The sequence below is a fragment of the Euprymna scolopes genome, chromosome 1 (assembly GCF_053919585.1).
Source record: "Euprymna scolopes isolate OS-2025 chromosome 1, ASM5391958v1, whole genome shotgun sequence".
NCBI lineage: Eukaryota > Metazoa > Mollusca > Cephalopoda > Sepiida > Sepiolidae > Euprymna > Euprymna scolopes.
The window spans coordinates 138,260,799-138,286,268 of record NC_136482.1 but is presented as its reverse complement, the minus strand read 5'-3'; the positions used below and the strand labels follow the sequence as shown (position 1 = coordinate 138,286,268).

The 25,470-nt window shown below is 34.1% G+C and overlaps 1 protein-coding gene across 1 annotated transcript in view; it reads right to left on the bottom strand.

Annotated features, from left to right (window-relative positions):
* The window catches only part of LOC145272500 (retinal-binding protein-like), a 573,911-nt gene extending 549,208 nt beyond the window's left edge, over positions 1–24,703 (bottom strand). The window contains exons 1-2 of the mRNA XM_080127042.1: positions 24,630–24,703; positions 15,004–15,074 (exon numbers count right to left, since the gene is read on the bottom strand). The gene's annotated coding sequence lies outside the window, so the exon portion shown is untranslated. The remainder of the gene's footprint in view (positions 1–15,003; positions 15,075–24,629) is intronic.
* Positions 24,704–25,470: the final 767 nt, after the last annotated feature.

The following is a 25,470-nucleotide window of genomic DNA, read 5'->3' as shown; positions in this document are numbered from 1 at the left end:
TGTGTTGTGATAAAAGTTTATATGTGTTGTGATAAAATTTTATATATCTTGTGATAAAATTTTATATGTGTTGTGATAAAATTTTATATGTGTTGTGATAAAACTTCTCAAATGCACTTGTAATGTTAGGTTTTGTAAGGTATTAATTTTGGTCAAAATCACCTGTCCCTTTTTTCATTGGATTATTTTGATTATCGTTTACTTATCAAAGACATTCCGATACAAAATCTGTCTAAGAACATTGCTAGGCACATTTGTTACTTTCGTGTGAAATTTCATAAAATCGACCCAGCCACTTTCAAGTCCATAGGGAACTCTTTCTCTCTCTCTCTCTCACACACACACACACACACACACACACACACACACACACACACACACACACACACACACACACACACACACACACACACACACAGTTCCTTTTATATAATATATAATAATTTGACCGTCTTTTCCCTGAAAAAATATGACTTGAAATATTTACACCAAACGATAAACGACTCCACTAATAAGCCTCTTAAGGTGTTTGATGATAGTGTTTTATTCGCATGAGTTACTGTAAGGAACAAAGGACTTTTTTACGCTAGTTCTCTCTTACAGTACAAGAAATATTTAGTACAAGTTTTTATGCTCCAAATTTATTAATGGTGTCTGGTTAAGTTGTTTAGTATTTTGTCATGTCGACTCTTTTCAGGTCATTTGACGCTGAGTTCAGTCATTTTGGTAAAAGTATTTATGCTTCAAGTTCTTTATATTTTTAAATATGTATTCATAGTGTTTGGTATGGTTGTTTTGTTTGACGTCATATCAACCATTTTCAGGTCATTTAATGCCCAAGACAGTAATTTTAATAAACCATTTTATGTTTTAAGTTTTTTATATATTTAAATATTTATTCATGGTGTTTGACTTACATTTTTTCTTTACTTGCTAATGTATCTTCCAAAAAAATTGACATGTAAGAGCCACGAAAGCCAACAAACCGGAAGTCCAAGACTCGAGTTTCGAATCCTGAGTTTGGATGTGTCTAACTGATGAGCCCAAATGAGTTTGTTGGCTCTTGTTGGCTGCAGTATTGTCTGGCAGTGGAAATAATTATATATTCTCTCACACGTTCTGAAAATACTTATTGCTCGTTGGGATAGACTTGTCTTGATGACATCCCTAGCGAGTGTAAATTCCTACTAGTGAGATATCGACTTGGGTTGAGGCTGATTGCAGTGATCACATTACTTGTTCGAGATGAAGGTAGGTGCAATCCACTGTTGGATTTCCTTGCGGTTGCTTGATCTATGACTAATTAATAATAAGACTTTCTTGGGTGCGGCACCTTCGCTCAGTCGGTAGAGTGCTTGCCTTTGGAATCCTATGTTCGGATGTGTCTAACTGATGAGCCCAAATGAGGGAGAAACTCGAGTCTTGGACTTCCGGTTTATTGGCTTTCGTGGCTCTTGCTGGCTGCAGTATTGTCTGGCGGTGGAAATAATTTTATATATATACTAGCAAAAGTACCCGTCGTTGACTGGGTTCAAAAACAACCTACAGAAAATGGACTCTGATTTATGAAAGTATGATAGGTTATGAAAAGGAAGGGTTGTAAAGAGATTCTGGGGTATCAAAACCAAAACAAAATATGATGAAAGTAAAAATAAAATAGATAAACCCCATAAATTATTATGCCATACCTGTTCACACTGAAATACATATCACAATATTCTGTGGATCTATAATAAAAAACATTGTTAAACTTTGTGACATATTTTCATTATATGGAGGTCAGGTGTGAACGAACACCCCATAATTTTATTATACCATATTTCTTCAAACTGAAACATAATTATTAAAGTATATTTACGCAGATATATATGAAAAGTCTTTATTAAAGTTTGTGCCTATTTCCATTCTATGGAGGCCAGGTGCGAACGCAGACCTCACAATTTAATTATACCATCCTTATTTAAGTTAAAACATAATTATCAAAGTATTATTATGTACATGTATATAAAAAACACTTGTAAACGTTTTTTTTTTAATTTTAAATTTTTTATTTCCATACTTTGTGGACCAGGCGCATACGCAGACCCCACAATTTTAATGAATCATCATTACGCCAGATCAAACATACCCATTCCCGTGTCTCGATACATCTTCTATCATTATATATGATCGGTTTTCTATAATAGTCAACCATATAGGAGCCTATTCGTGATCAGACACACACACAGACGTTCAGCTTTATATTATAGATAATATCACATGTACTATCTTCAATCATTTGTTTTTATCTCTTTTCTTTTCCTCATTGCATACTGCCTTATCAAATATCGATATGCATCAAGCGCAACTATCAGCAACTTTTAATATTTTAATTAAAACCACTAAAAAATCAATAATTAATCTGTAACTAAGGAAAAAAAACCTTTCGAATTAAGTTTCAATTAATATTATTATTATAATTAGCAGTTCCTATATCGTGTTAATTTCTATACCGTTTACTTAGTATTTGATCGTCACCCATATATGCCGTTTCTTTGAGTTGTTTTACTGTCCATCGTTCTTCTTTGTCTATATAAGACAATCTGGATGAGAACAGTAGTCCGAAGAATCCAAATAATACGAATAATTAATCCTCATCTCAAAAATTCACAACCCTAACCCGATGGCACAATAATCAAACATTTCAGTTTCAAGGGCCAGCCCTCTTTCATTCCATACGTTTGATTGTAGTTTGTTAAAGGCGTCTGTTGATTTCGAAATCCTATTCAGTATCTCATCATCGACTGATGCTGATGCATTCAATTTGCTTCCTAGAAAAGGAAAAAGATTTATTATACTTCAAAAGATGTCCATCAAGGTTTCAGAATCTCCACGCCTCCTTGTTTCAAAGGTGTGGGCTTTTTAATACACATTGTTACTCCAAATAGCTTTACTGCATTAGCAAACCTGTGAACTATTTCTTCTTCATATGATGGGGTAACAAGTGTAGCAGCATCCGCAAAAGAAAGCTAAAAATCATCTCATTTCTTGTTAGAGTTTTGACCTTAAATCTTTGATGATCAAAAAGCCCTCTACTTGCTCCAATTTACACGCAATCCTTACAATCATACTGACAAATCAATGAGAAAGAGAGGGCAAAAAGTGCAGGAGCCACAACACAGCTAACACAGCCATACTTTGTCGCCGTTTTCACGTTGAATGACCCAGAAAAACTTACAACTGCTCTTATAATGACCTCCATATTTTTTGTGGAAAGACACGATTACGTTCAACATTTTTAGAGACAAATATTTGACTTAAAACCTTTCAAAGCTAATCTCTATTATGCGAGTCAAGTGCTTCAGATGAAATCGATGCATACAATGTACACATCGTTATTTTTTCTCACGAGTCTTCTCTGTTACTTACTAATCATGTTAATAGTCTCTGCACATGAGTGCAAAGATATGCCACGATACTTATCGCAATCAACTCTCTTACCCTTATTCTTAAAGAGATGCATACCTCATGAATTCATAAAATCCCAGTGTACACAACTTATATATATATATATATATATATATATATATATATATATATATATATATGGAGTCACGATTTCGAATCTCGCTAGATTCAGCCACTCTGATGAGTCGTGGACGACGAAACACGTGTCAGTGGATAATTATATTTTAAAAGTAATATATATATATATATATATATATATATATATATATATATATATATTATATAAAAGTCACTTTGAGTGTGTTGCGTGTGAGTCCCTTCCTCATAGATTCCGAAACGACTGAGCTTATCTTTTGCAAATTTCACACAAAAGAAATTTATATGTCTGGCATTGTTCTTAGATGTGTTTTGTACAGAAATTTATCCGATAAGAATTGAAATTCGAAAAAATCCGACCATAAACATAGTCTTTTCTCTCTTACAGATAAAAATAATACTTTTTACAGGAGAATATTTTACCTTACATGCATTTGGGTCACGCACACACTGATATTTGGGCTTGACGATGAATGCCCTGGAAAAGTCACTTTAGATTAATGTTTAGTTTTAAAATATGCAAACAAAGAAATAATTTGCGGCGATTTTAAATGGTACCTCTTCATTTATCGTAAATTGAACACCTTAATAATAAAAAAATAAAATGTGTGCATATATATATATATATATATATATATATATATATATATATATATATATGTGTGTGTGTGTGTGTGTGTGTGTGTGTGTGTGTGGATGTGTGTGTGTAATCATAATCAAGAAACAAAAGGTAAGGTTTTACGCTAAAAGCTGTAAACTTAAAGCGAATATAGATATTAATATTTATATAGTAATTCCAACCAAATAAAAAAGCTCAATCCAACCGAAACTAGAAATAGAGCTTATCATAGAAGAACACAAGTTCAGACTGTAAATTATAATTTACAAGAATGTATTCTTCGACAGGATTCTCAAGTAAGAGATATTTAAATTTCCTTAGTATAACTGTGCATATATATGTATATAAGTGCGCATATACGTATATACAGCGTATTTATGTGTATATACATGCATATATATGTATAAACATGCATATATATTTATGTAATGCATATACATATGCATATATATATGCATATATGTGTATATACAAACATATATATGTATATACATGCATATATATATGTGTGTGTATATACATGCATATATATGTATGTACATACATATATATGTATATACATCCATGTATATGCAGATATATGTATATACATGCACATACGTGCATGTATTGCATATATACGTATGCACTTGCAATATCTGTATATGCATGCATATATATGTATATATTTGCTTATATATACATATGTATATATGTGTATGTGCGTGTGTGTGCATATATGTGCATATATGTGAATATATATTTGTATGCGCATATATATATATATGTGTAAATATATATATGCCAAGTTCAAATTGGAGAAGCAACATGAACCAAGAAAATGGTTTAAGGATTCTCTGAAAAAAAAAAACAACTTGAAAATACTTGAGATAGATGTACATGACAGGGAAGCGCAAGCGAATGATCTATCACGATGAAGAAAAACAATCAGAGAAAGTGTGTAGATTTTGCTGTCTTAAAACGTGTTTTAAGAAAGCAGGACAAAAATGTAATGTCAGAGAAATTACAACAAGAACTGAAGTGCACTGTATATGGCAGATACCTTTTGTCAAAAACTGGTTTTGTAAATCATCTGAAATCACACAATCAAAGACAGGAACAACAGTCTTATGAGGAGGCTTTTACAGCACATTCGGCAACGCTAAGTTGTCATATTTGTGGTCTAATATGCAAATCTAAAAGTGGCCAGCATTCGAGGATTCACAATATTATCATATGATCATCTTTGCAAGAAGGAAAATGTTTATACCACATACGTGTACTTTCATGTAGAACTAAAGTTGGGTTAAAAATTCACCTACGTGCACATAGACGCACACCGCTTAACTAAAGAGATGGCAAACTTCTGTCAAGAAGTAGCAATCATCACATATATATGTATATATCTATATGAGTATGTGTGTATATCTGTGAATATATACTGTATATATGTATATACATATATATGTATGTATGTGTATGTATGTATGTGTCTATATATATTTATGTATGCATAGTGTACATATATATTTATGCATATATGTTTATATATGTATATGTTTCTATATATACATTTATGTATATATATATGTGTGCGTGTGTGTATGTGTCTATACATAAATTTATATATATATATATATATATATATATATATATATATATATATATATATATATATTATGCATAAAGTTATTGTAGTTCTGATCGTTAGGTTCCGGCATTCGCAATTAATTCTTACGCCTTTACTTTGATATCAGATTTATTTTCATACAATTTAGTGCATTTTAGTTTGATTGAATTTCAGTTTTAGGATCATATTTTCACATAAAACTAATTTAAAAAGAAATTTTCATAAAAAAAGAAAACATGGTAGCCATCATCATCATCATCATCATCATCATCATCGTCATCGTCGTCGTCGTTATCATCATGATCGTCGTCATCGTCGTCGTCATCAATAACATAAATATAAAAAGGCTGCTGCTAAAAAGGATTACAGTTGCTTTTACAATACATCTTCTTCGAACGGTTTTTATTCATTTATTCATTGAAAAACAAGAAATATAACTCCGATTTATAAAGGTCTGCCGATTTGAAACAAAACTCTTGATTGAAGCCGATTTAATTTAATAAATCTCCCAATCCATGTAAATACAGCTAGTTTCTTCCTCTTTCTCTTTCTCTCTCTCTCTCACTCACACACACACACACACACACACACACACACACACACACACATATATAATAAATATATATATATATATATATATATATATATATATATATATATATATATATATAAGCGAAAATATAAGTATGTATGTATGTATGTATGTATGTATGTACGCTTTTCCTCGATTTCCACAAAAGGCTTCTTTCAGAGAAGCGCTTGCTGGGTTCACAACTTCTTAAAACTTTTTATATCATCTATAAATTGTAATATCTCAGAGTTACCCACGGAGCTCGCCTGTCTATTTAATTTTATTGACTTTCAAACGTTAATTATTCCACATTTCCCGCATCGGCACGCGTTACATTCGGTTTTCGGTGCTTCAGCAGCACGGGGGACAAGATCAAAGTGTAGTATCTGTCCGACAGATGCTGCAAGCAAAGACTAGCTATGACTAGCAAAGACCATATGTGGGGGTAACCCCACATATCTGAACTTGGTCAATGTAGGGATCACCGTACAGACCACAGTTACTATCCAGCTCCCATTTCCCACCTCTCGGGAGCTGGATCCCCTTTCCCTCCCCCTCCCTCTCTCTCCACATTAAAAAAACGGCCTTGTGCCTAATTTGCTCAGTGGGGAAGCAAATAAACCAAAAGGCGGCACGGGGGACAAGATCAAAGTGTAGTATCTGTTCCGACAGATGCTGCAGGCTATGACTAGCAAAGACCAGATGTGGGGGCAACCCCACATGCCTGACCTTTAACCAGCTCCCATTTCCCACCTCTCGGGAGTTGGTCCCCTTTTTCCCTTCCCCCTCCTTCACTCCTCACATTAAAAATTGGCCTTGTGCCTAATTTGCTCGGTGGGGGAGCAAATAAATACCATCTGTTCCGACAGATGCTGCAAGCTAAGACTAGCAAAGACCATATGTGGGGGTAACCCCACATATCTGACCTTGGTCAATGTAGGGACAACCCTTCATACCAACAGTTACTATCCAGCTCCCATTTCCCACCTCTCGGGAGCTGGTCCCCCTTTCCCTCCCCCCTCCCTCTATCTCCACATTAAAAAACGGCCTTGTGCCTAATTTGCTCAGTGGGGAAGCAAATAAATACAACAGGCCGAAAGCCAGTTGTCCCAAGAGAGTTAAGTAACGTTTGTTCAATGTCGACTTCGTCATATCAGACTGTAGCTTTCATTTCGCTCCTCCTAATAAACAGGGAGCGGGTTTTTAAAAACAAACAAACCGATTTATTCACCTCATTCAAAACTGTCACGCACAAAATGCTTACTGCTGAATACCTATCGCCGTCACGTCAATCAAAAACGCGCACCTGTTTTTTTTAACACTTTACTATTTTCCAACTGCGCGTCGTGAAGGCTTCGTTTTTTTTGGTTTTTATTAACATTTTCGGGTTTTTTTCACATACCCCGAAAAACACCCGGGCAACGCCGGGTACCCCTCGCTAGTATATATATATAAAAGTGAACGTGTCTGTGAGTCAGTCTGTGTGTCTATCTGTCTGTGTGTCTGTGCACATTTCCCTACGGAATAACTGTCAATTTTTAGTCTACAGACTCGAAATTTGATATACAGAGTACTGAGATTTGGGAAAATCAATGTGATCGGTTTTCGGCCAGAAATTTCGCTGTTAAGGGGTCAAAGTTAAACGATTTGACCTTTGAGAACTCTACCAAATTCCTCCGACAATTTTGGGTTTAAACACTTGAAATTTTAGATATACGTTCCTTGGACATGGATCTAACTTAATAAGTTGATTTGAGCCCAAAATAATAAATGTTAAGGGATCATAATAATTAAAAAAAAAAAATGTTGTTTTTTTTGCTCACCATATATCTCCAAACACCCGGGCAACGCCGGGCTGAAATGCTAATATATCTACAAAAGTGAACGTGTTTGTGTGTGTCTGTCTGTCTTTGTACATTTCCCTACGCAATAATTCTGCTAACATTAAACAGTAAATGTTAAGGGGTCATAATAGGGGTCAAAGTTTTAAAAAAATTGGCCGTTTTTTTTCTTTTCTTGCTCAGCACGCACATCCAAACATCCGGGCGAGCCAGCTTACAATGCTAATCTATATATATAAAAATGTAAATGTTGGTTCGTTCGGAGTTAATTGTCTAAAAAACCACTGGACGGATGGCTTCCACGTTTTGGTATAATATGTTTACTATATCCATGTGTGTTTTTATATATTTCTTTTTAATTATAACATTATACTTAATTTTTCTATGATAAATAGCTGGATTTCTTTGTACAGAGAGGCCATTTTTTTATTAAGGGACAATTATTTATTACCGCTTCCTGTCACGTGACCAGTGTTACAATTTAGCGGTTTTCCTGCTAGATCTGGAGATTTCGTTTACAATCTAGCGGGAAATTCTAGAAAATCTGGAGGTATTTGGCACCCAGACACTCGCATTAGATTGCTTGAAAATACTTTAAAACATAAAATAAACTCATTCATGTAAGTAAAAAAGTAGCATTTATTGCCTTTGGTAACAATTATTTATTGATTATTTGTTTTGTTTTTCACCTTTTTTTCGACTAACCATTCTTAAATCTCACTATAAAATCGATTTTTCCAAGTACATTTTAGGTGGGGGGGGGGGGGGTATACCAATCTCCCCGAAGGGGTTTGTATTACTGTACACGGGTTTGTATTACTGTACACATAGATTCGAAAAAGTTGTCAAAAAACAAATATATAACAAATAAATGTTATCAAAGGCAAGATAAGTTACTTTTCTGCCAAACTGGCTAGCGATTTTCTGGACATTTCTTTCTCCTGATCTCGCGGGGTTTTTTTTTAATCTCAGTTGACAACATTGCATCACTAAAAAAACACCACAGGCTTAATGTAAACAGAATGTGTTTACAATATCGGTAAATTTTCAATGGGTTTATTGATAATGTAACCATGTGATTGAACTTTAATTTAAATTAACCACACGAGGTCGCAAAATGAATGCCGATGCTCAAAGTGTATACACATTTTGATTCCTCCCTTTACTTAAAAATTCACCAAAAATCAGGAAATTAACGAATTTTAATGAAAATTGCAGTATTTTTCAAATAATGATCGCAGAATATAATGAACTAATTATTTTTACTTAACTCTTGGTGAAAATGTTTTATTTTGTTTAAACAAAAAAATACCTTTACTAAAGTTATGGTTTTCAGTAGTAAATAAAAAACGCAAGAATTTATTTTTGCTTTTTTTAAAGCATCGTAATTTGTAACAATAAAAAATAATTTTTACAGTAACATTACGAAAAAAGCCCCTAAAGTCCGTATTAATGTATTCGATATAACTCGAAGAAAAATGAATTATCGGATACTATTCAGGAAATTAAAGATTCAATTAGATTCCTATTTCAGTCACCTAAATTATTTAGGGTGAACGAACCAAACCTAAATATTTTTTTTTTGGTAAATATCCAGATACGCTACTACAGAACACCGACCACTCTAATTTGTTTGGGGGGGATGTGATGTTGGGGCGCGCGCGCGCCAAAATCACATCCGCCCCCCCCCCGCAATGTTAAATGGTGTTCTAATTGGTAAATGTCGGTGCGTTACTTACGGAAAATTTGAAAATTCGATGTTCCAGGTAAAAAAAAAAAAGAACAGATAAATTACCCCCCTACTCCTACTCCAACTTGGTGTGCTTTCCTTTTCTTATTTTATTTCTTTTTCAGCTAATTTTAAATTTTCCACCCAAAAAAGCGCTATAATGTATTTTTGAAAATTAGAAAATTCTATGTCCTGGAAAAAAAAATCCCCTCCTCCCAACATAGTTTGCTTGGTGAAGCCGTCGTTTATGCTACAGCGTGCATGCGCGTAGCATAAACGGATGCTGCAAAATGTGGAAAGAAGTTCGTGGGTTCAGGGGTAAATATCATGCAAACGGTAAATTTGCCCCAAGTTTGACTATCAGATTCCTTGTCAGCGACCTCAATTACCTATAAAAAAACAAATTAGAGTGGTCGGTGTTCTGTAGTAGCGTATCTGGATATTTACCCTTTTTTTTTCTTGCTTAAAAAAATAGCATTAATACAGTAAGTTAGGTAAACTGACTTTTTCGTTTAAAAATGGAATTCTTTCCCTTTCGTTATTAACTTTAAAAAAAAAAAAAATTTTTTTTAATAAATATTTTGTGGGGTTTGTATTACTGTACACATAGATTCGAAAAAGTTGTCCAAAAAGAAATATATAACAAATAAATGTTATCAAAGGCAAGATAAGTTACTTTTCTACCAAACTGGATATATTTTTCGTGTTTTTATTCAATGTAACATGTTTATTCAGCTCGAAAACCATACAGTGTTTACCGATGTATTGGAACATTCAAGATGGCGTCTGATTCTCTCTTTAACACGGTAAGTGTGGGAAAAGATGTTATAAATAAAAAACCGGATAAAATACTGTTAAAAACTCGCTCAATATATGTTACCGTGACATAGGTTGACATATATTCGGCGGGTTTTTAATAGTATTTTGTATAGTTTTTTATTTATAACACCTTTTTCCATACTTACGGTGTTAAAGAGGGTGTGAGACGCTATCTTGAATTTTCGAATACATCGGTAAACACTGTATGTTTTTCGAGCTGAATATATATGTTACATTGAATAAAAACACAAAAAATATATCCAGTTTGGCAGAAAAGTAACTTATCTTGCCTTTGATAACATTTATTTGTTATATATTTGTTTTTTGACAACTTTTTTGAATCTATGTGTACAGTAATACAAACACCCATTTTGTGTTTTATATACATAAAGTACAATTGTTGAATGTTACTGTTTTGATTATATTCGTTTGGGGGGGGCACAATTAAAAAATTAAGAAAGATTAAAATGAAGCGAAATTTAAGTTTCCGTTCCATTTTTACAACAACCGTAAAACAGTGCATACTCAGCAAGTTTTATCGTAATTTATAAGCATATTGAAACACTAAATCAACATTTTATTTATTTTTTTGCATAATTAATGATGGAAGTATATTTCTGTTTATTTTCTTAACATCTGTTAAAAAAATAAATAATTTGTACATTCTCTTGAAAAAAAGAATCAAACTTTTCTCTACTTTCACATGTGTTCCATTTTAACAAACTGAGCCACAGCAACGCGTGGCCGGGTACAGCTAGTATATCTATAAAAGTGAACGTGTATGTGTGTCTGTCTCTCTGTCTGTCTGTGTCAGTGTATATTTTTCTTTTCAATAACTCTGTTAATTCTTAGTCTACAGACTCGAAATTTGATATACAGAGTACTGAGATTTAGGAAAATCTATGTGATCGGTTTGGGGCCAGAAATTTCGCTGTTAAGGGGTCAAAGTTCAATGATTTGACCTTTGATTACTCTACTAAACTCCTCCGACAATTTTGGGTCGAAACACTTGAAATTTTAGATATACGTTCCTTGGACATGGATCTAACTTAATAACTTGATTTGAGACCAAAATAATAAATGTTAAGGGGTCATAATAGGGGTCAAAGTTTTAAGAAATTTGACCTCTTCGGTCTCTACCAAATTACTCAGACAATTTCTGGTCTAAACATTTGAAATTTTACATGAAGTCTATTCAGAGATAGGGCAAGCTTTTTAATCGGTTTGGGTCGGAAATTTGAGTTACCAATATATAAATGTATGTATGTATATATGTTTACATGTCTGCCTAAAATTTTCGACAAAGCGACGGATTTTCCCAAGACCAGCATCGTTTTAAAGTCCGACCCTTCAGACGACAAATACCGAAAAATTGGTTGAAAACATTAATATCTTCACTTTTAATTGGAAACTTTTCTACGGGGGGGGGGCGCTTTTTTCGCCGATGTTTTTTAAAGTAATCCTCTCTTTTCGATTGTCTAGACTTAATTTTAAAAAAAAAAGTCATTTCCAGTTTGGCGTTGGTCGTAACAGCATAGACGTCAGGTTTTTTCCTGTTCTTTTCTTCCTTCGCGATACGGGTTCGAGCCTGCCTTCCCACCACCATTTTTTAAAATTTTTTGCTCAACAAACACATCCAAACACCCAAGCAACGCCGGGCTTAAATACTAGTATATATATATATATATATATATATATATATATATATATATATATATATATATATATATATATATTAGAGAGATAGAAAGAGAGGGAGGGAGGGATGGCGAGAGAGAGAGGAACAAAAAAAAAACATGTGAATTAGATGTCACGTTAATTTTTTCCTTATAAACGCTATGGTTAATATGAATAACAAAAAAATTATTTGGCTGACTAGCAAACCCAGTACATATGGAATATGATTATAAAAGCATGAAACGACGTCGATTCATTATAATAGCCTGACGAATCCCCACGGGGATTAAATACGGAAAATTCTGTGTAGTTTAAACGTCTATACATTTTTAACATTCTGTTGAGTTCCTTCTTATGAAACAGATTTTTAATTTTTAATTCTAATTTGAATTTTAAATTATCAATCACATTACTATATATATATATATATATATATATATATATATATATATATATATATATATATATATATATATATATATACTCGCAGACCATCCAGCATTGCCCGGTCGTAAAATACGCTTTAATATGATATTTCGATTCATGCAGATTCCGTATTTATTATATTACTAGCATGGGTGCCCGGCGTTGCCCGGGTGCTTGGCGGTGTGTGTTGAGCAAAAAATAAATAAATAAATAAATAAATAAAAAAAGAGGTAGTAGGAAGGCAGGCTCGAACCTGTTCCGCGAAGGAGGAAAAGAACGGTAAAGAACACGTGACGTCTTTGCTGTTACGACCACCGTCAAATCGGAAGTGACGTATGTTTTAGTCGCGCTAGACAATCGAAAAGAGAGGATGACTTTCGAAAATATCGATGAAAAAAAAACGATCCCTCCCTGTAGAAAAGTGGCCAGTTGAAGGTGGAGAAATTAATGTTTTTAGCCAGTTTTTCGATATTTGTCGTCTGAAGGGTCGAGCTTAAAAACAATACTGATCTTGTGAAATCCGTCGCCTCTGTCGAAAGTTTTAGTCAGACATGCAAACATACATACATACATACATACATACATACATACATATATACATACATACATACATACATACATACATACATTTATAAATTGGTTGCTCAAATTTTCGACCCAAACTGATTAAAAAGCTTGCCCTATCTCTGGATACTCGTTATGTAAAATTTCAAATGTTTAGACTAGAATGTGTCTGAGTAATTTGGTAGAGGCCACAGAGGTCAATTTTTTTAAACTTTGACCGCTATTATGACCCCTTAACATTTATTATTTTGGGCTCAAATCAACTTATTAAGTTAGATCCATGTCCAAAGAACGTATATTTAAAATTTCAAGTGTTTAGACCCAAAATTGTCGGAGGAGTTTAGTAGAGTAATCAAAGGTCAAATCGTTGAACTTTGACCCCTTAACAGCGAAATTTCTGGCCCAAAACCGATCACATTGATTTTCCCAAATCTCAGTACTCTGTATATAAAATTTCGAGTCTGTAGACTTAAAATTGATAGAGTTATTGCGTAGGGAAATGTACACAGACACACACACAGACACAGACACACACACACGTTCACATTTATAGATATATAGATATTGTACGCAATATATAGTAATGATTTAAAAAGTTTTTAAAAAAAGTGACTACTGCGCCACCACCGAGAATTGAAACCTAAACGCTTAGCTTACAATTTACTTTTTCCTCTGACATTAATGCCTGAGCTATGAAGACTTGGTTGTTGCAAGGCTTAAAAATAAAACATGAACCAATAGCTATTACGTTACGCATTCGTAATGCTCTCATTCGAACTTTACCTGGTAAATTCCATTTTTTTAATTTTCACATTTTATACCGATTTTCTTCGGTTAAAATCCAAATATAAAGTTTCGTAGGAGAGATAAAAAGAAAAGGGATGTGTGGGGTGGGGTTCTTTCTCTCTCTTTCTTTTCTTTCTCTATCAATTACTCTAACTCTGACTTGGCCTTTTGGTCAAGATCAAAGTGTAGTATCTGTTCTTCAGATGTGCACTTCCATTTCTCGTTCTCTTTCAGTGGAGGAGAAATCCTTCACGACTGAGACAATTTTTATTTTTGTACCTTTTCTCCACGTTAAAAAACGACCCTGGTGTCTAACTCTGTCCCGTGGGGAGGCATTGTAAAGAGGTACTCTAACTCTTTTTGGTTTTTGATACCCATACGTAAATACGAATTTTAATACCAACGTAATCAAAAAATCGTTCCTTCTAATTTATTTTAGCTTAAATCGTCTCATGATATAGACTGGATAATTTGCTATCCCGTCTATTGAAACAACGTGTAATGATTTAAGTTAATACACCCGAGGTTGAAATAATAAAAACATGTTTATCTCTACTAACGTATCGGGCACTTTTTTTTTTTTTTACCAAATACACCTCTACATACACTATATATATATATATATATATATATATATATATATATATATATATATATATATATATATATATATATGAAACGAAATTATATATAAATAGGTATATAAATGAAAGATGGAATGATTCTTTATTATTAGCAAATATTTGTTCATGTTGATGGCCTATTCATTCAGGTTTTCATTTGCATTTTTTTAAAAATGAATTAGTGAGTTATACTTACATTAAATTATCTGCTAATGCTAAACTCGTTATTTCAGATTCTTGGATTGTTACGAATCAAGCGAGCCCGTTCTATTTAAAAAACAAAATAGAGAAACATATTAAGGAAAGGCATTTAAATAAATAACGTTATTTACAAAAAGACGACTTTTTTTTTCTGTTTTTGATCATTTATTGTTGCCAAAAACCAAATCGGTAAAATCTATGGCAATAACACAATTCCTATTCTGTAAAGTGAAAGCGATTTATTTGTTTGTTTTACGTCAGATATTTCATTTTTACTATCTTCAAAATCCAACCAATCAGCGACTTTTATCTAGGTGATGCTGAGATTTGTTACACTTTGTCTTAACCACCATGATTGATATACTTATTCTATTGCATGCAAGTGATTCAATTACATCCAATAGTTTAATAAACTTTTCTAGTTTTAAAGCATTATATGAAATGACAAAGTGACAGGTACAAAATTTCCAAATTATAGAGAATATTGAAATTTAAAATATATTACGGTTCAGTATTTTAGAGATGAACATTGGTATTTCGTATTATTTGGATTCTTCGGACTACTGTTCTCATCTTGATTATCATTTTTAGAAAGTTTCGGTCACCGTAACCTCTGATTTTCTTCAAGTGTATGTTTCGATCTAGAAACCAAAGTATGTTTAGATCTATACTAAAATTCGTGCTAGAATTGTCCGCAAAAACCACAGCGAGGTGGATAAAATAGTGAAAAAATATATATAAATTAGTGTCACTCGTGATTTGAAATTTAAATCGTCACAGGTATTGCTAAGGAAACAACAAACAGGATTGACAGCAGAAACCGGTCGACATACTTGTGAACAGAGAAAAGATTGATCTTGGTATACTGCTAACAAATGCCGCATCTTTATTTTAAGTCATAAATCCTATCATTTGAGATGAGCCAGATATGCATTCATAGTAAACTTCTCAAAAATAATTACCAAATGAAAACCAATTTTGAAGGATGGCTATAAGATGCACCAACTGCTGATTTGAAAGATAAATTGAATACGGCATTAGAATTGATTTTTCTACCGTTGCCCAACTATTATAATCTACGTTTTAATATGCATAATTTTGCCATTTTTCACAGACTCTCTGTATATATGTATATATCTGTGTGTATATATATAATGTATATGTGCATATATATGTGTGTATACATATATATATTAATATGCATATTTGTATATATAATGTATATGTGTATATATGTATGTGTGTATATATGCATATATATATATATATATATATATATATATATATATAACTAGCATTTCAACCCGGCGTTGCCCGGATGTTTGAATGTGTATGTTGAGCAAAAAAAAAAAAAACTGGTAGGAAGGCAGGCTCGAACCCGTACCGCACAGGAGGAAAAGAACGGGGTAAAAACCTAACGATTATGCTGTTACGACTACCGCCAAACTGGAAGCGGCATTTTTTAAAATTAAGGCTAGACAATCTAAAGGAGAGGATAACTTTCAAAAATATCGACGAAAAAAGTGACCCCCCCCGTAGAAAAATGCCCAGTTGAAGGGGAATATATTAATGTTTTTAGCTAATTTTTCGATATTTGTCGCATAAAAGATCGAACTTTAAAACGATACTGATCTTGTGAAAATCCGTCGCCTCTATTGAAAGTTTAAGGCAGACATGCAAACATACATACATACATACATACATTTATATATTGGTAACTAAAAATGTTCAACCCAAACTGATGAAAAAGCTTGCCCTATCTCTGAATACCCTTTACGTAAAATTTCAAATATTTAGACCAGAAATTGTCTGAGTAATTTGGAAGAGACCGCAGAGGTCAATTTTTTTTAACTTTGACCCCTATTATGACCCATAAAATTTATTGTTTTGGGCTCAAATAAAGTTATTAAGTTAGATCCATGTCCAAGGAACGTATATCTAAAATTTCAAGTGCGTAGACCCAAAATTGTCGGAGGAGTTTAGTAGAGTTCTCAAAGGTCAAATCGTTGAACTTTGACCCCTTAATCGCCAAATTTCTGGCTAAAAACCGATCACATTGATTTTCCCAAATCTCAGTACCCTGTATAATAAATTTCGAGTCTGTAGACTAAAAATTGACAGAGTTATTCCGTAGGGAAATGTACACAGACACACAGATACACAGATACACTTTCACTTATATATATATATATATATATATATATATATATATATATATATATATATATATATATATATATAGACTAGCATGGGCGCCCGGCGTTGCTCAGGTATTTGGATATGTATGTTGAGCAAAAAACAAAAAAAGTTGTAGTAGGAAGGCAGGCTCGAACCCGTACTACAAAGGAGGAAAAGAACGGAGTAAAACCTGATTTTTTTGCTGTTACGGCCACCGCGAAACCGGAAACGATATTTTTTTTAAAATTTAAGGCTAGACAATCTAAAGGAGAGGATTACATTCTTTTAATGGACAGTAGAGAGAGAGCAGTGTTTAACAAGATTGCACTATTGTTGGATTTGGGGAGCCATTTCAAATCTGTTTCTTTGACTGTGGATCCTGATAACATTGTCTTCCCTGTTAGAATTAACTATATTATGACCAGATTTAATGACATCACGAACACTGCCAGTGTTTTTGGTGCTTTTGCACAGTCTTTCGTACCGTTTTCTCATCAGATTTCAATCTGCGGCCGATTTCCCGATTACATAAACCAGAAAGGTGGAGATTAATGAGCTCCTGACGATCACTAAGAGAAAGTCGTGGCATATGGACTTAATGTTACGTTGTATAACCTGGAACAAAACAATTACAATTAGAGATGCTTTGTGGCCTGTCGGCGGATATTTTAAACTGATTTAGGGGCAATAATTTAAGCTGGTTTTAAGCACATTTGTGTCTGCGGACTTTATTTTCGCCTCCTAATTTTGAAGTCTTATTTTTAAATTGATGTGAACACTAGAATATTTCAATTAAAAGTCAAATATGAACAAGTAAAATTACAGAAGAATAAAAGGCGAATCAAATGAGGTATAGGTTGTTTAAACAATTACATTAAATTTAGCTTAAATTTGCAGTTTTTGAAAAAATTACAAGTGCGAACTTTCTTTTTGCCGGCACCGTATATCAGCCTGACTTGAACTAATATTTCTTACCGGACGTTAGCAAGCAGGACGTTATATCACTGTCCCACCCATGTATTATTATTATTATTATTATTATTATTATTATTATTATTATTACATTAGCCTAAAATTAGCTTGTATACATAAAAATTGAACTAGTGTATTTATTATGGGATTGGCGACGTTATTCAAGTTTTTATCAATAAAAAATAAGGCCATGTTAAAGATGGTGTTTATTTAGCATGATCATTGCGTGTTATTATGTATATTTAAATATATTTTTGAATAGATTTCCAATTATTTCTACCTGAATTTTTAATACATGTCCATTTCTATAAATTTTTATGGAGGATTAAATAAAAAAATATGTGCATTTGATCGTAATAATAACACGCAATTTAGTTGGTGGCTATATAGAGTAAGAAAATGAGTGACACCACTCATCCTCTTTCTCTCTCTATTAGGATGAATAAGAAAATTCTTGCAGTTAGTAACTTTTTAATTCAGATGAATATAGATCTGAACAAATAGCAGGAAATCTTTCAATACGCTTGTTTGTACGATCTACAAGGGACGTGCAATAAGTAATGCCCCTGACCGACTTCCCATAGAAATAGAGCAACGAAACTTGGCACAGTTATTAGTCTTTCTCTACATAGGAACCACCCAGAGTTATGCATTTCTCCCATCGTTTGATGCAGCTCTGGAGACCGTTTTTGGTCCTCCAACCATGACGTGACTTCAGAAATAAAGGCTGCATCATCTGGGAAACGCTTTCCTTTCAAAAACAACTTCATGGCTGGGAAGAGATGAAAGTCAGTGGGTGCAAGGTCAGGAGAGTAGGGAGGATGGGTAAGGATTTCATAACCACACGCCCGTGCTTCTGATCTGGCGACATGCAAGTTGTGGACTGGAGCGTTGTCCTGCAGGAGGAGAGTACCTTTGCTGATCTTGCCCCGCCTCTTGATTTTGATAGCTTCCCTTAATTTCCTCAAAAGTTAAGCATAATAGGCTCCTGTAATTGTGGTACCCTTTGCCATGAAATCTGTCATCACTACTCCATTCTAGTCCCAGAAGACTGCGAGCATAACCTTGCCAGCAGAGGACTGCACCCTTGCCTTCTTTGGAGGTGGTGATTCCAAGTGCTTCCACTGCATTGACTCGGCTTTGGTCTCTGGATCATAGTGATGGACCCAGGTTTCATCCTGTGTAATCAGTCTTTTGAAAAACTTTGACTCATCTTCTTGGCACATCTCCAAATTCATCCTCGAGCACTCGACGCGTTTTCGCTTCTGGAATGGTGTGAGCAACCTGGGAATCCATCTGACAGACACCTTATGCATATGCAAATGGTCATGAATGATACTTTCCACAGACCCTGTACTAATCTTGACATCTTGGACTATTTGCCGAATAGTAATGCGCCGATCTTCCAAAATGGCAACCTCAACTTGACGGACAGATGCCTCATCAATGGCAGAAGGGGGCGACCAGGTCTGGGAGCTGTTTCCACAGACTTCTGACCATGTTTGAATTCACGATGCCAGCATTTTACAAGGTCATATGATGGGGCATTATCACCAGAAGTTTCTTCCATTTCATCAGTAGCAGAATTAGCAATAACTGAAATGAGGGGAAATAGAGAGCTTGCCTCGAATACGTCTGTTGTGTTTCAGGCTGAGTGGAAGAGAGTTCCAAGATGGCGTCCATGGGTTTTTATTAGCGTTTACCCCATGCAATTATCGTAGAATCGCGTCTGCTCTCGCACAATTATGCAAATACATAATTCCCGGCTGCTATAAAGGCAGGACACTGGAAAGCAGTCAGTTGGTGTCCTGCAGATTGTGTGTAGGTGGTTCTAGCGATTGGATTGTTCTTTGTGACGAACCACGTCTCCGCAAGAAGCGAGTTTTTTTTTTCTTTCTGTTTTTTTTGTCTTCTTCTTCTTCTTCTTCTTCTTCTTCTTCTTCTTCTTCTTCTTCTTCTTCTTCTTCTTCTTCTTCTTCTTCTTTCTCCACGGTTATTACAGCCAAGAAATACCTCTCTTCTAGAGGTGGGCGATACTGACTATTTCCTATCTGTGTTCCTGATTTTTTTTTTTTTTTTTTGCCTACTACATTTTGCTTCATTATCAAAAGTCTCCTGTGGTGTGCGTCCTTTCAAATACAAAAACTGAATCACTGCTCGACATTCAACAGGCTCCATTTCACCCCTGACTCAGTTCAAACACCTGTAAAACAGACACCACAAGTAGTTCAGAGCTGTAATTTACCACATAACCTGTAGAGATATAAATCATTGCACATGCAAAATGTCAGCTAGATCAGACAACTGGAAGTGGGTCAGGGGCATTACTTATTGCACGCCCCTTGTATTAACAGTAGAAAGTCTATTGTTAATAGGGTGCAATTTGGAGTGATTATCGCTCTCAATTCTGCTAAATATGTTGCAATATTACATGAAGAACTCCTACTCATATCCGGAAGTGGTAAAATGAACCAAGTTAACTCCTTATTTATGGAAGACAAAGCTCCTTGTATTCCAATTTTTCTTTTTTTTTTTTCTTTTAATTTCATTTTTTAACTGCTCATAGTGCTCTTATATTTATTAATTTTCTTTGTGTTTCAGATTCCCTTCAGCATTCTAGAAATCTCCATGTATTTGCTTAGTTTTCCTACCACTTTTATCTGCATCCTATGAACTACTGGATCAACGAAATCTACGATTTGGTAAAGTTTAAAGTTTTTTTTACATTGGTAAAGTTTAAAGTTTTTTTTACATTGGACCATCTGGCTTCACAGAGAGCGGGAGGGGGGCACTGATGCACGGGCAACAGTTATCCTCCCATATCACCATGTAGCTCCACTGGTACACCATCGTCTCTCGAGACGAACGGTTGCCAACAATATATCCATGCTATCTCCATTGATTTCTAAATACAATTAATAAGTTTTCAGATACTATGTACACCGTTAAGCATTGAATTTTCTTTGCTTGGATGATTTTGTCATCATGCAGTTAAACATGCTTGAGTGATTGTGCTGTAATACAGTTATGCATGAAAGATCATATAATCGAATTATTTATAGTTATATTATTATTTACTGACTAGGAATGATTGCTCAGTGACTGTAACCAGTAGTGTTCCCCGTAGTCTGAGTTATAACAAGTTTCCTCACACTTCTAGGGATGTCCAACACTTTCCAGAACCGTTGCAAACCATTTTCCATTATCACAACAGTAAGTTATTAATTTCTCATTGTTAAGTAGCAATAAGCCTCCTCAATGTTCTCAAAGTACTCTCCTCACTCTTCTAGCAGAGATATAGTTAATGCACTCCTTTCTCAGTCTCTGGATTCTCTTTGATTTATTATGTATACTTTGAGTAATGCAAACCTAGGCTGGTACCACCACGTGTGTGAGAAGTTTTTTTTTTTGAGGGAATAATAATAATAATAATAATAATAATAATAATAATAATAATAATAATAATAATAATAATAATAATAGCTGTTGTTGTTATTATTTATACATAGAATTATTATCATTATTATTTGTACATAGAAGTGCTCACACAGGCTATAATCAGCGATTACCTACTAACAATTGGTGGTGGTCCCTGAAGTGTGAGTGGCAACAAATTTCCCCAGATTTCCAGTATTCTTCATCTCCTTCGATAATCTTTGTACAAGTATTTGCGTAAGCGAAACAGCGGTTTTGCGGTTTTAGTTTTTTTTTGTTCCTCTATCGTTTTGTTTTATTTTTCTTGCAATTTCAACATGACCAGTTAGCATTTGTAGCTCATATGGGTTAGTTCTTGCATTCGATGGTTTTCATAAAGATTTTAGCTGTTTTCAGTTTACCGTCTGTTGTATTATTATTATAATTTTTGTTATTGTTATTATCATTATTATTGTTGTTATTATTATTATTATTGTTGTTATTATCATTATTATTGTTGTTATTATCATTATTATTGTTGTTATTATTATTATTATTGTTGTTGTTCTTCTTCTTATTATTATTATGTTCATTAACTTTTCAGTGCTGTGATGTTTCACATATTTGTTTTTCACTCAAGAACAGGCATTCACACCAAAGTTAGTGAGCATAGTCAAAGAGCCAATTAGACGGAAAGCATTTGGCATAATATGTTTGCTGGCGCAAGCAGAACTGACTTCTGGAGTACAGTAATGTTGTACTTAATTCCCAAAGAGTTTCTGTTTCTCAAGATCACCTGAAATTGAGCCAAGCGCAACTATGATGATTGGCAAAATTGAAACTTTTTTATTCCACAACCTAACAATCTCCACCCTCAGTTTCTGATATTCCCGTAGCTTCTCATTTTTTTTTTTTTTTTTTTTTTTGCCTGCTAAGTTGATATCGTTTGGACAAACCACATCAATAATTTGGCATTCATTGGTCTTTTTGTTCAAAACAATATCCGGTTTCTTGTCACACTGAATAATGATTTTTTTATTATTTACTCACTAGGAGTAGTCACATAGGCCACCATCAAAGATTTCTCTTTGAAAACAACTTGTAGCATTCTCTGGAGTCTTAGTGATGACAAGTCTCCCCAGATTTCCAATACTCTCCACTTCTGTCGATAACAATTGCAGATGGATTTGTGCTATCATAGCTGCCGCTTACCATTGATTTCTTGTTGGTGGCAACCATTGATCTTCACTGGAATTTGGATGGCAACAAGTCCTTTTCGCACTCATCCAGCAGAGATCTAGCTAGTGCTTTCTCTCCTTGGTCTTTCCATCCTTCTTGATCTTCCTCGCTTTGATGTGGCGTCAGTTTTTGGTGACACAAAAAAAATCCAGTTCTATGTGATGCGCCTTTGTGTTTTACATCTGAAGCATTTTCTGCATGTCCACTGTGTCTGTAGTTCTTGCGTATTAATCTCTGCATTCAAAGATTTTCCTTAATATTTCAGCCGTTTTCATTACTCTTGTCCATTGCCTGCGATTCCAATCTCTTCCATTCTCTTCTCTTTTTTGTATTGTTCTTCGTGCTCCTACTATTAATAGCGTTATCCTGACTTTTTTCCTCTTCTATATCTCTAGAAGCTTTCTGGTCAGTTCAGTGTATTTGCTTCATTTATCTGCCTCCTTGATCTTCACTCTATGTCTGCTGGGACAGCAAATCTACAATCTGACAGGTCTTTTCCTTCTTGTTAACAAGTATGACATCTGGTCGTCTTGCTTAGATGGGTTTATCCGTTTGTATATCCAGATCTCATAGGATTTTGTGATTTTCATTTACAAGTACTGCTGCCGGTTTTTGCTTCTACCATTCGTCTGGATGTTCAAGATTCAGTTGTTTGCATAGTTCCCAGCGTAACGCCTTTCCACTTGATCATGTCTATTCTTGTATTCTTTTTGGGCTAGTTTGCTGCATTCGCTTATGTAGTTTATCGTTTCATCTGTTTATTATTATTATTATTATTATTATTATTATTATTATTATTATTATTATTATTATTATTATGCTGATAGGAAACGCACGTATGAGTCATCTAGAGCACAAAGATGTAGACGACGTGCAGCCGCGCATCTTTTAAACGTCACAAGCGAATACGACAACCTGTTTTATTTGCTGCAAATCCTGCAGTGTTATCTGAGCAACCCTAGTTGTTTTGTTTTACATTTATTTTTTTTTTTATTTTTTTTCCTTTTTTTTTCTCTTTCGTTTTTTTTTATTTTTTTATTTGCTGTTTTCATTTCTGTTTGTTGCACCCTGAAGGTCACTCGTCTCAATTGGCTCATATCACGCGGACTTGATCTCAGACTTAAGACAAAACACGTGCACATTTACACACACACACAAGCGCACACACATATACGCACACATATACACGCATACACACACATACACGTGGGTCTATGTAGGTTACGTATATACCGACGCATATTACCAAAACAAAGTCGCTGCACATTTACAAATGAATATCGGCTGTTAATGTTAACCCATGAGTCAACGATTTGGATCTTGTTGTAACTTGCTGAGTTTGATTCTCATCGAAAGAGAATCACACGCACACATAGACACACACACACGCACGCACGCACGCACACACACACACACACACACACATATATATATATGTGTGTGTGTGTGTGTGTGTGTGTGTGTGTGTGCGTATTAAAGAAGATGAGATAAACATCGGTACCGTCGGTTTCAATCTTTGGCACTTCAGTCTTTGGATCTGTTTCCAAACATAAGCAGAGGCTGGAGAAAGTCCAGCAAAAGAGAGGAACAGTAGGTCCCCTTTTTTTGGATTTGAAACCGACGGCACCGATGTTTTTTGATCTTCGATAACATATGTATCAATACGTACTATGCTGTTATTTTTGAAATTTTCTTAATAATCGAGCACTTTGCTGGAGTTCTCTCTGATTACCCTTACATAGGTATATATATATATATATATATATATATATATATATATATATATATATATAATGGTAATAATTTTTAAGTACTTACAGACACTAGTGTTTCGTCTGTTCGGGAATCATCAGGGCAGGGTGTCACAATTACCACCGGTCGGGAGGTACGAATCCAGCTATGACGTCATCTCTGACTCCATTAGCAAGGGAAAACCACACGGCCAACTTAAACTGCAAGAAATATCGTTGAAATTTAAACCTTTATTTTTAAATGCTGAGATGTCTGTCCATAGTGATCTAATGATTATAACATCATGATCTGCGTATGCGAGCTTAAGTGTCCAACTTTCATTTTAACTTTAAAGTGCTCAACAATAAGAACCGATGCGAAGGCTGGGTTCAATTCTCACGCTAATCTTGAGGTCAAATCACTTGTTTCAACTTAATCCAAACTTACACAATAGCAGCACAATAACTGTTTTATATAGTGCTTTTGTAGTATATATATGTGAATTCAGTAATAAGTTACTGTAATTCTTCTTTATTTTAAAATGATAGCCCACTACACAATTCAGATCATTAGCTTTCCAACAAATCATTATTTGTTAAATTCTGATCAGTAGTCGCCGAGATTTCGAACTTACAAAATTGCCAAAAAAGTGGTATATACGAGTATATATATATAAATTCGTATTCCTGTCCGTTTGTTTGTTTGTTTACAATTTGATTAATATATACAAAAGCTTCATTACTTTCATATTTCATTTATTTCTATATGTAGTATGGTTCTTAATTAATTAAAAGGGTACCACATTTGAATATATATTAAGAAAAATCGATTTTATTTAATAGCTTTAAGTTTCTAGCAAGAGAGTTATTTGAAGTGTTCTAAGATTGTTATTTGATCAACTTTAAAATAACAATTATATTGATAAAAT